The sequence below is a fragment of the Triticum urartu genome, chromosome 1A, assembly GCF_056163025.1.
Source record: "Triticum urartu cultivar PI428250 chromosome 1A, HENAU_Tu73, whole genome shotgun sequence".
NCBI lineage: Eukaryota > Viridiplantae > Streptophyta > Magnoliopsida > Poales > Poaceae > Triticum > Triticum urartu.
In genome coordinates, this window is record NC_141873.1 from 147959368 (window position 1) to 147974579 (window position 15212).

A 15212-nucleotide genomic window follows, 5' to 3' on the forward strand; every position below is an offset into this window, starting at 1 on the left:
ACCATACCGCCGTGCTGGTTCCGATCTCATCTACCTCCTCTCTCCCGCTTGCTAGATCAAGAAGGGGAGGATGCTAACGAGCTGAATGTGTGCTAATCTCGGAGGTGCCGTCCGTTCGGCACTAGATCAGATTGGATCGCGATGAGTACGACCACATCAACCGTGTTACGACACTAATGCTTTAGGTCTACAAGGGTACATAGACACACTCCCCTCTCGTTGCTTTGCATCTCCTAGATTAGATCTTGGGTGTTTCGTAGGAATTTTTTGACTTTCGTGCTTCGTTCCCCGTCAGTGGCATCATGAGCTAGGTCTATGCATAGATGTATATGTACGATTAGAACACAAAATTGTTATGGGCGTTGATGTTTAGATTGCTTAATTCCCTTGTCTTATTTGGATTCGGTGGTATTGTGGGATGAAGTGGCTCGGACCAACCTTACATGACCTCGCACATGAAACCGGTTCCACTATTTGACATGCAACTTGTATTGCATAAAAGTGGCTTTGCGGGTATCTGTTTCTCCCACTTTAGTTGAATTTGATTTGACAAAGGTGGTCCTTATAGAAGGTTAAAAGGCAACTTGTATATCGCCATTGTGGTTTCACGCAGATAAGAACGGTTCTTATAGTATGCCTTAGCAGCCACGTAAAAATTGCAACAACAAAGTAGAAGACATCTATTTGGAGGGCATGTTGTGATGTGGTATGGCCAAAACGTGATGTGATATATGTTGTTGTATGAGATGATCATGTTTTGTAATAGGTTCACGACTTGCATGTCGATGAGTACGGCAACCGGCAGGAGCCATAGGGTTGTCTTTAATTTATTGTATGACCTGCGTGTCAACTAATAACACTATGTAATTGGTTTACTTTGTCGCTATGTGTTAGCAATAGTTGGCGAGACAACCACATGACATCACGATGATGGAGACCATGATGATGGACATCATGGTGTCAAGACGGTGACGATGGAGATCATGCCAGTGCTTTGGAGATGGAGATCGAAAGCATAAGATGATAATGTCCATATCATGTCACATATTTTGATTGCATGTGATGTTTATCTTTTATGCATCTTCTTTTTCTTAGAATGACGGTAGCATTATAAGATGATCCCTTCACCTAATTTCAAGATAAAATTGTTCTCCCTAAGTATGCACCGTTGCAAAAGTTCATCGTTTCAAAGCACCACGTGATGATCGGGTGTGATAGACTCTACGTTTGCATACAACGGGTGTAAGCCAGTTTTACACATGTGGAATAGTTGGGTTAAACTTGATGAGCCTAGCATGTACAGACATGGCATATGAACACAGAGGACCGAAAGGTCGAACATGAGTCATATAGTAGATATGATCAACATGGAGATGTTCACCATTGGTGATGACCCAATCTCACGTGATGATCGGACACGCGTAGTTAGGACCGGGCATTAGTTTAACCGAGCCGTTAGGTTTGGTTATTTGACTTTTGAAAAAGTTCGGTTTTGAGAAAACATGATTGATCGGTCATTTCAAAAAATACTAACTGAAGATTCGGTGGACCGATTTTTGGTTCGGTGCTTGGTTGACACCTATTATTGACCGATAGATTAGAGAAATGAAATGAAAGGAAGGGACACTTCTGCAATAGATATGCAAATGAACCTTGTGTATGCTCAAGAAGTAAGATCATTTGAGTAAAAATCAGATCCTATTAGCAATATGATGACGTGAAATCATCGGCACCTCATGAAGTTATCAAGAAATCCCCATCGTAAAAGAGAAAATGCCAACGATATGCAATCAAAGAGAAAGCAACAGATTGGAGGGAAGAGGTGTGCGTTTTCCATAGCACATAGGTCTGCACCGCCGTCGCCACCGGCCGCCCGGGTGGAGAGAAGAAGAGGCGGCTAGGGTTAGGTGTTCAGTGGGGACAATCGGGAGTGCAGGCAGATGGGTCTAGGCGCAGGTCAGTCTGGTATCTCTGGTGGCTGCGTACTGGATAAGGATGGGAGACTTGATATTGGGCTGTGGGCTGTGGCCCATTAAGTAGATTTAGTCCATGTTATATCTAATCGGTTTAGAAGGTCCTTTCGGATAACTGATATACAGAACCGAACTCCCTGAATTAATTTTGGTTTTAACAAAGTGTTGAGCGAACTAACAAGCAAAAGTTTTGGTTTCGGTCATTTCGGCTTCGGCTCCGTTTTTTTTGGTTTGGTAGTTCGATCCTCGGTTAATATGCCCACCCCTATGGGTAGTTCATTTGGATCATGTAAACACTTAGACAACTTGAGGGATGTTGATTTAAGTGGGAGTTCACTTGTAATTTGATTAACTGAACCAATTATCAGAACATAGTCTTAATGTCTTTGCAAATTATGTTGTAGATCAATGGCTCGCGATGTAGCTCCCCTGAATTTTAATGCGTTCCTAGATAAAGCTAAGTTGAAAGATGATGGAAGCAACTATGAGGACTGTGTCTGTAATTTGATGATTATCCTCACTACTGCACAGAAGGCTTATGTCCTTGAAGCACCGCTAGGTGTGCCACCCACTCCCGCTAATCTGGATGCTATGAACGTCTGGCAGACTAGAAGTGGTGACTACATGATATTTCAGTGCACCATGCTTTAGGGCTTAGAACCAGGGCTCCAAAGATGTTTTGAGCACCATGAAGCATAGGAGATGTTCTAGGAGCTGAAATTGGTATTTCAGGATCATGCCTGGGTTGAGAGGTATGGCACCTCTAACAAGTTCTTTAGCTGCAAGATGGAGGAGAACAACTTCGTTAGTGAACATGTACTCAGAATGCCTGGGTACTACAATTGCTTGAATCAGTTGGGAGTTAATCTTCCGGATGAAGTAGCGATTGACAGAGTTTTCCATCCACTGCCACAAAGCTACAAGGGCTTTGTGATGAACTATAATATGCAAGGGATGGAGAAAACGATCACTATGCTCTTCGTGACGCTTAAGGCCGCGGAAGTAGAAATCAAGAAAGAGCATCAAGTGTTGATAGTCAATAAGACCACCAGTTTCAAGAAGGGCAAGGGAAAGAAAGGGAACTTCAATAAAAATGGCAAGGTAGTTGCCGCTCCCATGAAGAAACCCAAGGTTGGACCTAAACCCAAGACTGAGTGCTTCTATTGCAAGGGGAAAGGCCATTGGAAGCAGAACTACCCCAAGTACTTGCACATAAGAAGGTTGGCAACGTCAACAAAGGTATCTTTGATATACATGTTATTGATGTCTACCTTACTAGTGCTCGTAGTAGCGCGCGTGTTTTTGATACTAGTCCGGTTGCTAATATTTGTAAGTCGAAACAGGAGCTGCGAAATAAAATGATGTCTATCTAAGGACGAGGTGATGATGCGTGCCGGAAATGGTTTCAAGGTTGATGTGATCGTCGTCGGCACGCTCCCTCTACGTTTACCTTCGGTATTAGTTATGAACCTAAATAATTGTTATTTGGTGCCTGCGTTGAGCATGAACATTATACCTGGATCTTGTTTATTGCGAGATGGTTATTCATTTAAGTCAGTGAATAATGGTTGTTCTATTTATATGGATAATATCTTTTATTGTCATGCACCCCTTGTGAATGGTTTATTCTTATTGAATCTCTATCGTAGTGATACACATATTCATAATATCACTACAAAAAAATACACTTCCGTGATGATACGTGTTTGTCACAGTAGGTCACGTTTTTTGTCATGCATGTACATCCATGACAATTTTATGACAGAATCAAGATAGTCATACCTGTGCTGTCGTAAAAGTGTTCCATGACATTACCAAAATTATCATCACGGAAGTGTCCACTTCCATGACGATAAATCGCGCGTCAGGGAAGTGCTTTTGTCAAGGGTGACTGACATGTGGCATCCACCGTAACGGAACGCCGTTAAGCTACCGGGTCCGGTTTTGGATCCGATAACCCGCTAACAGCCCGGACCAATGAGGATTTTCCACGTGTAAAATTCTCATTGGCTGGAGGAAACACGTGTTGGCTCACCGTTGGGACAGATTTCATCCATTCATTGGACAGGAGGCGCCTATGATAGGTCGACACGTGGCATGGCCCAACAGTGGCCCATTCCGGTCAAAAAGGCCGATCCAGTAAAAATTAGCAGGCCGGCCCATATAAGGCCTACTTGTGTCAGGTCCATTTAAGCCCACGGCCCATACGAGATGTGCCAATTCGACCCGTCAATGGCTCGTTAAACATTTGACACCATTGCAGCCCATTGTTAGTTTGAGCCCGTTAACAACCCGCTATATATTTGGGCTCAATATCGGCCCGATGTGATTTCGGCCTGTTAATAGCCCATTCAAGGGATGGGCCAATTTTCAGGGTGTACATCTTTCGGCCTTTTAGCGACCCATTTAAGTGTTGGGCCAATTTGTGGCCCGGTGTGTCTTTCAGCCTGTTGACGGCCCATAAATGAGTTGGGCCATTTGTAGTCGGACCTTAGTTTTGGCCTTTTAGTGACCCATTTAAGTGTTGGGCCAATTCCCGGCCCGGTGTGTCTTTCAGCCTGTTGACGACCCATAAATCATTTGGGCCATTTGTAGTCGGACCTGATTTTTGGCCTTTTAACAGCCCATGCTCTTCATTGTCCAATACCAGCCCGATTTCTCTTTCGTCCTGCTAAAGGCCTACAACACATTTGGGCCATTTATAGTATGACCTGACTTTCGGCCTCTTAGCGGCCCATGCTCTTCGTTGTCTAGTATGAGCCCGCTGTCTCTTTCGGCCTGCTAAAGGCCCACAGTATAGTTGGGCCATATGTAGCCCGACCTTAGTAACGGCCTGTTAACGACCCGTGAAATCAAATGGGCCCACCTGTTCCCACTTCGATGTCGTCCTGTTAACGACCTGGGAGGTAAGAGGGCCGACCATTAACTTTCAGCCTGGTAACGGCCCATTAACTTAATGGGCCCACTAAAGTTCGTACATGTCTTTAGGCCCAATTAGATAATTTGAGCCCATTACGACGAGAAATTATGCATAGGACCAAAACCGATCAAGGAAAGGTATGACATACAGGGAAAAACATTGCACATCCAACATATATTACAGGAAATTACATCCACCGGGCAATCAAAGATTGATGTGAGTGTAAATAAATGTACATAACCTAACAATCTACAACGTCACAATCTGCAACCTCAGCGCGGATGACACCCATAAGCATGTGGGCAAGTTCTTGCTGCTTTGCTACACTGTCTCTAAAAAAATTGATCAGTTGTTGTTGCACACGAATGAGCAGCTCTTATTCCTCCACCATTTCCATCATTGCTTCAGCCATTAATTGGTTCACAAACATACATTTTTTCCGTTGCATTCGAGACAGAGGAAAGTGAACAGATTCAGATGGTGATTTTGGCAGGCTTGTATTATTGATAGTGGAGAGTGTCTCGACCACTGCATCATAACATAAATTAGGAGGGGAACCGAATAGATTAATCATGAGTTATTGCCATATTACCTGGCCTAAATTTATTGGAAAGAAACAATGGGGTTGCCTTGCTGTTTTCAGAGTTTGTCTTCTTATCTTCAGCAGCCTGCACCAAATTAACACACTAGCATTGCCATCACTGTCCAGGTCAGATAATAGGAAAGCAACATTGACACAATGAACGTTTGGGCAATCAGACCACACCAGCCTACACCAAATTAACACAATATGGCACATCTATCATCAGCCAGGTAAGGTAATACGAAAGCAACATTGACACAATGAATGAATGGGCAACCAGAGCAGCACTACAATTCGGCAATGTGCATGATATGAGATAGTACACTCATGTGGCTCAATATGCAAAACTACCAGGCAGTTTTCCTTACAAAAATCAACATTGTCGCCTTTAACATTTTGCTACAACTGAATTTGGACCAGATAAAGGTTGTATTCACACTGATTAACAAAATACATGCTGATGTAAAAATATAGTGATATATAGTAGGTACTTACATCAACATTGGAGCACAGAGAATTCCCGCAAGATACTTTCCTTGAATACGATACCAGTATAGAAAGTCTTCTATCCTTTAAGCTTATTTTCTAAAAGAGAGATTGGTAAGAAACATGTAGAAAATATGTTCAGAATGCTATAAAATTTCATGATGCGAGGATACACACACGCTTCTTAGAATGGAGTTGACATATTTTTGCTGGACTGGAGAGGACTAGTTCTTTGGCCACTGGAATCTGCTTATTATCAGTGGGAGTTGGGTTTCTCTGTACTGAAGCAGTATCTATGAAAACTGGAGTTGGTTTATTATCCCCTGGCTTTTGGATCTTTTGCAAAGACCTGGTTTGTAACCCTTCAGATTCTAACATAGCCGCCTTCCCCTTGCATGCCTTATATACAAGAATGGTGCTTCAATTATAAAACATGCTACAACAAAGATGGAATAGGTACTGAAGAATAGAAAGGCATGACATATCGACATGTATTCCCTCCATCCGGAAATAAATGGATGGGTCTAGGCATATTTTAGTTCTAGATACATCCAGTTTTATCCATTTCTGCGACATGTAATCCGGATGGAGGGAGTGTGATGTAAGAGCTAGGGATACGACATGACAACAATGTAAAAAAACACTACTTGAATGTAAAACTGTATGCTAGCGGAATACATTACGGAAAAACACTAAGGCAACATATGCGTGTATGATTGGGAAACTAAGATGGCATTGCAAAAGACCACTAGTACATCACTTTAATGTAAAAAAAGAACATGGTATGGTAGACAGATGAAGTACATACTGATGAATAACAATGCATAATATATTGAGAAGCATGATGTCCAAACTAAGCAGATGGTATTGCGATAGAGTAGAATGACAATACTTGAATTTGAAAACATGTTATCATTAATGGAATAGGTACTGAAAAATAGGAAAGCATGTCATATTTACATGCAAGATCAGCAGGCGGAGCACAAGGCATTGCAACAGAGTAGATGCACTCCAGGACATTATATGCATGCTGTACCCATATCAAGGGCCAAGTTAGAGCAAGGACCTTATGGGGTGAATAGTATTCATCATCTTTCTGCAAGTCTTGTGAAGAACTGCCTTTACATGTTCAAGCATATTGGGTATCATTGACGTCAAGTTTGTTGGCCGCTACATTGCTCCGTGAGGTTCTTGTGGATAAATCAGTGTGTGCAATTATATCTGACATGCATGGAAGACAACTAGTAGTTAGATTTATGTAATGAGTGCCTATAGGAGACGACATAAATAATAGGACTGGGGTTAACTAGCAGCAACAGGTCTCAAAAACTAAAGGGAGAACATAGATAAAAGCTATAGAATATGTATCGTTTGTACTCGAGATTAACTAGATGGCACAAAAAAGTATTAAGGAATAACGTAGGTTATACTAGAAGTGATATAATACTATAATCACCATCCTATGGGATAGCATTGGCTGATGGATGATAACTATGGAACAACGTTACCTAAAGAACAAGTCTCTTAGATGAACTATGGAACATCGTTAACTCCTGAACAAGACCGGTAAGAGATCAACATGAATATACAGTGAAACGTGATAATCTAGTTTCAATGCTTAGATGAATAACAAAGCCATAAATGTTCCACACAAGTAAGATGAGGGTACAACCTATCTGGCCGCCATACATAGGAGTGAGCATCATGTGCTGACTTGTCGATGGCCCTACAATTGTTGTGGCTGTCCATGTCAGGCACGCACATTCGATGCAGCGAACTGTTGAGTGGGGACTATAGCTCCCTTCTGGTGCATGCTTCCCTTGTTGGAGTAGCTGCGGTGAGTCGGCAGACGGTGTGGCTGAAGATGCATAAAACACATAATGTTAAGAACGACACATATCTCTGATCTGAAGAAATACCCTAAGAGATCAACAGCAAGGTACAAGAGTGGTCACACGTCTGTTGACTGAAGACTAAATTGGGGTCACACAATTTTATTTTATTTTGGTACTGTCCGATCTACGCCAGACGGCTTGATGGCCGTCTTGTGCCTCCCGGCTGACACTATTCGGAATCTTCCCCGAAGAGCCAGCGACCACCGGCAAAGCATCCTGCCTCTGCAGTCCGTGGCCCCGACCAAAACCCCGCTCCCCGCCCCACCACACTGCCGTGGTTGCGCCGCCCCTGGGCCAATCCACAAAGACTCTCCGTCATCCAGATCCTGCGGCGGCAGTACCTTTAACCCACGCAACTCTAAGATAGCCATCTAAGCGCTGCTTCCGCGGCAAACTTGCGCCCCCGCACTCTTACATTAGACACCAACCAACCGGTAGCCTAGGAGCTCCACCGGCTTGAGGGGTGCTGCTTCCCATTCGGAATCGATTGGCCCAGAATAAAAATTCAGACAACTGACGCCTAAATAAAGTGATTTGAGATGAGGGTGCGACCTGTCTGGCGGCCTGGTGAAGTAGGCAGCTCCAGCTGCCTAGTCAGTGAGGCTGGTGCGGTTGCGGTGGCTACCAGCGACAGGGAAGTAGAGATGTCGCGATGGTCGACGGTTACTGGGAAGCAGTGCCGGGGCTCTGGACGGGTCCAAAGTTGGAGCCGCTCCAGCGCCATGAACAATGGCGGGGGTGAATCACCTCCGGTACGGTTCACGCGGCCGTCGTCGAGGCAGCTCTGGCAGCACGGAGTAAGAGGCACACGGCCCAGTGCACGACGACAAATGGACAATGTCTTTGGGATTAGAGAGGAGGGCGGTTGTGAATTTGGTGTGGTGGGGGGTGCCATGTAGGAGGGGCTAAGTCTTCGCGGCTCGGGAGAAGGGAGCTTCCGGGGAGAAGGTGATTTGGCGTCCACGAGGTATGAATGGGGAATTAGGAGGGGTGTCGGTGTCAAAACCGGCGGATCTCCGGTAGGGGGTCCCGAACTGTGCGTCTAGGCCGGATGGTAACAGGAGGCAGGGGACACGATGTTTTACCCAGGTTCGGGCCCTCCTGATGGAGGTAAAACCCTACGTCCTGCTTGATTAATATTGATGATATGGGTAGTACAAGAGTAGATCTACCACGAGATCAGAGAGGCTAAACCCTAGAAGCTAGCCTATGGTATGATTGTATGTTGTGATTGTTGTCCTACGGACTAAAACCCTTCGGTTTATATAGACACCGGAGAGGGTTAGGGTTACACAAGGTCGGTTAAAGAGGAGGAGATATCCATATACGTATTTCCTAGCTTGCCTTCCACGCCAAGTAGAGTCCCACCCGGACACGAGACGAAGTCTTCAATCTTGTATCTTCATAATCTAACAGCCCGGACAATGGAGATAGTCCGGCTATCCAGAGACCCCCTAATCCAGGACTCCCTCAGTAGCCCCTGAACCAGGCTTCAATGACGATGAGTCCGGCGCGCAGTATTGTCTTCGGCATTGCAAGGCGGGTTCCTTCTCCGAATACATCACAGATGAACTTGAATACGAGCATAGTGTCCGAGCCTGCAAAATAAGTTCCACATTCCACCGTAGAGAGAATAATATTTTCGCAGATCTAATTTGCTGGCTTGTTTTGGCAGCATGACATTATGTCACGGCCCGGTGATTATTCAAACCGTTTCTTTTAACCAGCTCCGCACATAACGCAAGGTAGTTTTTCGACACATCTTGTCAAAGCAGAGATCGTGCCCCCTTATTACGGGATTCTCATCAATACGGGTGTGGGTAACCCAACCGCGCCATCAATTGCGGCGCTTGGGAGATAAGTGAGTTTTACCAGGCAAGTGGGGACGCTTAGTTTCGTCCGCCCATATAAAGGGATAAGGATTCACCTTTCTATCCACGCCTTCTTCCTCCTTTGCTCATCCGTTTTCGCATACTCGAGCTCTAGCGCCCAAGCCCACACTTCTGCCTCAACCTTCTCCAACAATGTCCGGAGCGGGAGGCAAGTGGATGGTCTCCTGCGTCACGGAGGGAGACATCAAGAAACTGAGGAGAGCCGGATACCTGCCCGACGACATCGCGCACTGGCTCCCGATGAGGGGCAGCTCATCCCCACCCCAGACCCCTCGAGAGGGTAGTATTCCTCACCCATTTCCTCCGCGGACTGGGATTCCCTCTCCAACCCTTAGTCCGGGGGCTCATGTTTTATTACGGCCTGTATTTCCACGATCTAGCCCCGAACTTCATCCTCAACATCTCGGCGTTTATCGTCGTGTGCGAGGCCTTCCTCCGCATCAAGCCCCACTTCGGCTTATGGCTGAAGACCTTCAATGTCAAGCCGAACGTGGTGGGCGGCTGCCAGGCGGAGTGCGTAGGCGCCATGGTGGGCAAGATGCCCAACATAACATGGCTCGAGGGCTCCTTTGTGGAAACCATAAAGGGGTGGCAATCGGGGTGGTTCTATATCACCGAGCCGCGCGACCCTGCATGGGCAGCGGCCACCGAGTTCCGATCTGGCATCCCCACGCGGCTCACCTCCTGGAAAGAGAAGGGCCTGTCCTGGGGTTGTTCGAAAGAGCTGACCGGACATCAAACATGTATTCAAAACATGGTGGACAAGAAGCTCAAGCTTGTCAACATAGTCCAAGTCATGCTCATCCGCCGGATACTCTCGTGCCAACAACGGGAGTTCAACTTGTGGGAGTTCAATCCGGCGCAGCACCAAACTCTGAATAGGCTCTTCGACACGACTCATGAAGACGCCTGGAGGGTGCTGTTCAAAAGCGCCGTGGTCCCCCCTATTACTGAGCATCGCGGATTCAGCGCGAAGCGCCAAGCCAGTGCGGTAAGCGGCTTTACCTTTCACATGATACTTATTGTATATAGATTGACTCTATGCGGGATCTAAACTCCCGTACCTTTGACAGGGCTGGCAGAAGATGGCCGGACAGATCGACTGTCAGGCTCCTTTGCCCGAAGGCCCCACAGACGCCCTTCTGGCGAAGATGCTGACTCCGACCCCTTACAAGGTGCCAGAGAAGACCAAGAAGGCCGAGGGAACCCGAAAGAGTTCCTGACGCCAGGCGTTGTCGGACTCACCGTCCGATGACTCTGCGGCGCATTCTTCCCCTAAAGACGAGGAAGAGGAAGAAGATGCTCCCCCACCGACTGGGGAGACAAGAAAAGGAAGGCCGCCCCAACTGGGGAGGCCGGAGGGTCCAAGAAGGGAAGGACTCTCCTTCCGGACAGTTCCACTGCCGCCGACGAAGGCGAAGACGAGTGGTTGCCCAGGGTCAAGCCCCCGGGGAGATCGTAAGTATTCGGATACCAGAGTAACTCATAGGATTCATTTGTCGCACTGCTTTCCCTAATCGCCAAACATAATTATGCAGGCCGCCCCGAGCCAATATCGAGGTATCATCGGATGGCTCCCTGGGCTCGTCGGACATGAATAGTGATCCAGTCCCGACCGCCACCTCCCCTCATCCTGCCGACGACACCGAGGTGCTGTCTCAAGAGGCACCGGATCGAGGGGAGACAGTCCCGGAGGCATCTCAAGGCGACCTTCCGGACTCCGGGAGCCGAGGGGATGGGGCCCCCGAGAGCTCTGAGTTCGGCCCTCAGCCGAACACCGTGCTGGATCCTCTAGCGGTTCCGGGCTCGGGCAGGCGGCCTCCTTCTAAGAGGGGCAAGACGCCTGTGCCTGTGACCTCTGTCCATCCAGAGGCGCCGGACAATCTGTTGGAAGCGCTTCACAGCTCTTCCATCGACGAGGAGCACCGCACTCATGATCGACGAGGAGCACCGCACTCTCATGAGTGCGGTGATCCAGAAGGTTCAGTCCGCCAAGAGCGGATTGACTGACGCCTGTGCCAGCTTTCTAACAGGCTTCGAGGTAAGTGTTTTAAAATGTAGTAGAAATATTACCACATAGACAGTAGCCCTTGATGCTTTGTTCGGTGTTCACAAAGAAAAGCCGAACAGAGGATCAAATAATATCGCAGGAGTCTAATATAAGTATGTCAATATGCGTATGCAGGCTTCGCTGCTGGCGTCCGCCGCACTGACTGCGGAGGTCGCCGTACTGAATCAGGACCTCGAGGGGTCCAGGAAAGAGCTCGGCCTTGTCAAGAGGCAGCTCAAGGAGAACAAGGGTAAGTAATACCCTATCTATAGATATGTAAAAATGGACGCGATTGCAAAATGACAGGATCATCGTATGTTTGTCAGGGGCCATGACCGAGGTGGCGACCCTGAAGCAAGTGCTAACCAAGGCCGAAGATACAGTGTCCAAGGAGCGCACCGAGCGAGAGAAGCACGAGGCTCGGGTGGGCGAGGTGCAGCAAGAGCTCCAGGCTCTCGTGACAAAGCACGAGGCGTTGGAGCTTGACTCGAAGACGCGAGAGTCTGAGCTTGCCGCGGCCCTTGAGAGCGCAAAGAGTGCCAAGGCCGAGGCCCAGAAGGCCCTCCAAGAGATCTATGCAATGAAGAAGATAGCGGCGGGTAAGGCTTTCTATATGCAAAGCAAGCATGTAAAAGTAAATTACCGATTACTTACCCGGATCCGAAGCTCTTCAGGAGCACTCGTAGATTTTCCCCGCAGTGTGTCCGATGCCACACAATTTTACCAGGCCGAGGACGGAAGCTCGACGGAGAAGCTGTTTTGGTCTTAGTATGCTGAGGCCGAACATCCGGTGCCAATGAGGGACCAGCTAAAGCAGATGGTCGAGCTACATAAGGCGGCCGATCAGGCCATGAAGGGCTTCATAGTCCGGCTGTGGCCTGGCGACGCCCTTCCGAACATCTTCTTCAGCCTGGTGAGGCGGCTTGTGGATGCCTGCCCACGACTGGAGGTCGTCAAGCGATCCGTCTACATTGAAGGTGCACGCCGGGCTTTCGCCCGTGTGAAATTGCAGTGGGTCAAGCTAGACGGCGTGAAGCTGATCAAGGAGGGGCCAGCGGAGGGCAAGGAGCACCGCCACCCCGAGATGTACTACGAGGGTGTTCTGCCGGGTGCCCGTCTTATCGCAGTTGAGTGTTCGAAATATGTAATATTTGAGTAAACTTGCTCGTTTTATCCTATATTTATGAAAACTTGTTTCATATGCGCTATGCAATGCTTGTTTGAATTTAAAATATTACCTTGTGTTTGGCTGTTTTATCCAATCTGAGAGATGGCTAGTCCTTGGCTTCTGCCCCCATGCCACGAGTGCTGGGGTGTTCGGGATAAACCTGAGCACTCTTGTTCCCATATTTGGGTCCTTCGAGTGAGGTGCTCAGCACAACGAACAAGGCAACCGGACTAATAATGCTTTATCACTCTCACTTAGCCATAGAATTCTATAATTTTAAATTTTGGCGAAGCCCCTGGTATTCGGAAGGCCGAATTCGGAGCGCGATACACACCTTTAAGCCGGACAGGGCCGGCCCCTCGCCCTAAGCGGCATGAGTCTTTTGGGACTCGAAAAACCTCGCCGAACAGCGACCAGTCTCTCCCCTTATCATGACAGTCAGTTTTAGCTTTCTCTACTGAGTTGCTCAGCCCGGCAGAACCGGGGCACAATCGCAGTAGTTCTCCTAGCGCTACCTTAGCTGATAGAGCAGAACATAAGGTACCAAAACATAGGAGCTGGGCAAACCCAACATTTGACCAAAGACATGATTCGGAGCTGATGCATATAATGCTATAAGTTCAGGGAGCCGCACTTGTGAAAGTGTTCGGACTTTTCACACCGCATTGTGGGGTACATGAGCCCCTGGTGTATTGGCCATACCAAAGTGTACGGTTGCAAGGCGTCGTTAATGAACACACATATATATAACAAAAATGCAATAATAGTCGTAATGTCATGCATTGTTTATTAAAAAACTGCGTTAAAGCAGAGTGATACAGATAGTGCGATAAGCAAAAAGTAGGACTAAGTCCCTTCCAAGGGCAAGCTGAGTAATGATATTAAATTGAATATTTCACTCGTTACTGTAATCAACCTAGGAATTCCGTGGTATGACGTAGCTGTCTGCCTCCTTGGTTGCTGCATCATGTGTTCGGCAATAGTGCTACCGGACAGTGTTCCCAGAGATTAAGGTCCTGAAAGAAAAAGAAAAATAACCGAACGGGAATCCCCTAGTGCGGTTTAGGCCGCATTTTGGGGCGTGCCGTAGTTGTGCCCCCCTCCCCACTTGTGCCCATGGTATTTTTAATGCGTAATTATGTACGCGCGACACAAGTTTCGCCGCTGGGTTGGGATTGGGGTGGCCGCCTTATTGCTACGCGAGCTCAGATCGCACCAGGTGGTCTATTTGCCGATTGCCCCGAGCGCGCTTGAAGGTGTCCGGGCTGTGGAGCGCCGAACAAGTTGATTGCCTTGAGAGGCTGCTTTGCGCTTCTGCTGCGAGGGCCGCGGTGTGCTCCTCTGTTCGGAGAGAGCGCTCTGTGTTTCCATTGACTGTAATAACTCCGCGAGGTCCTGGCATCTTGAGCTTGAGGTATGCATAATGCGGTACCGCATTGAATCTAGCAAATGCAGTTCGCCCGAGCAGCGCGTGATAACCATTGCGGAACGGGACTATATCGAAGATTAACTCTTCGCTTCAGAAGTTATCCGGGGATCCGAAGACCACTTCTAGTGTAATTAAGCCTGTGCAATGGGCCTCTACACCTGGAATGACGCCCTTAAAGGTCGTTTTGGTGAGTTTGATCCTTGAGGGGTCTATACCCATTTTGCGCATTGTGTCTTGATAAAGCAGGTCCAGGCTGCTGCCGCCGTCCATAAGGACTCGAGTGAGGTGAAATCCATCAATGATTGGGTCTAGGACCAGTGCGGCGAATCCGCCATGACGGATACTAGTGGGGTGGTCCCTGCGATCGAAGGTGATCGGACAGGAGGACCAAGGGTTGAACTTTGGGGTGACTGGCTCCAACGCATATACGTCCCTGAGCGCATGCTTCCGCTCCCTCTTGGGGATGTGGGTTGCGTATATCATGTTCACCGTCCGCACTTGCGGGGGAAACCTCTTTAGTCCTCCAGTGTGCGGCTGCCGGGGCTCCTCCTCGTCGTCGCTATGCGGCCCCTTGTCCCTATTTTCAGCAATTAACTTGCTGGCCTGCTTGAACACACAACAATCCTTGTTGGTGTGATTGGCTAGCTTATCTGGGGTGCCGTGTATTTGACATGAGCGATCGAGTATACGGTCCTAGCTCGACGGGCCCGACGTACTTTATTTGAATGGATTTTTCCGCTGACCGGGTTTAGAGCCTTTGAATCCGGCATTGACTGTCGTATCCTCAGTATTTTCGCTGTTAATGAGGCCCTTATG